Raw genomic sequence first — 698 nt, forward strand, 5'->3', positions numbered from 1 at the left:
TGCTATTTGGAAACTTCTTCTAGGCAGATCTGATAGCACACAGCAGATACATTTTTTATTTTGCTTAAAGATTAGATTATGGCCCAGTTTATTTATGAGGAATATTTCAGAGTAGCTTCTAATAACTGTTGGCCCATTTTTCTAGCCCTTTGTATTTCCTTTTGAAGTCATGCTTAAAATCTTCAAGGTATCCAGTGGGCTTTTTATAGCTATTTTCAAGCATCCCCTGTGCCCCTATGAACAAAATTATATATATCAGGGAGCCCTGGGTCAGAGGTCTACAGAAGAATTTAAATTCTTCTGTAAAGTTGACTTGGTCCTTTTTAGAGTCAGAGAACTTCTTATAATGGTTCAGAGTTCTGCGTGAGACCAAGGTTTAAACCTAGCTGTTGCACTGCAACATTTGAAGTTCATTTGAGGGTTTAATTTTTAGGGAAATCTGGTGCTGAGGGACTTCAGGCAGGAAAAATAAGAGAACAAAAAGGTTAATGGACTCAGAATAATCAGGTAGTAAAGAGTAGGGAAGAGGGATGGGGTTGGCAGAAGGGTCTGTAAAGTCAGTCTAGGTTTTAGCTTTTCATTTTTATTAGTGTGCTGTGAAGATCCCTTTAGAGAGACTATTTTTGAGTCATTCTGTCTTTTGGAAGCAGTCTGTCTTTTTTTTTTTTTTGAGACAGAGCCTCAAGCTGTCCCCCTGG

This window comes from Otolemur garnettii, unplaced genomic scaffold (assembly GCF_000181295.1).
Source record: "Otolemur garnettii isolate 467f Iridium unplaced genomic scaffold, OtoGar3 scaffold00008, whole genome shotgun sequence".
Lineage (NCBI taxonomy): Eukaryota > Metazoa > Chordata > Mammalia > Primates > Galagidae > Otolemur > Otolemur garnettii.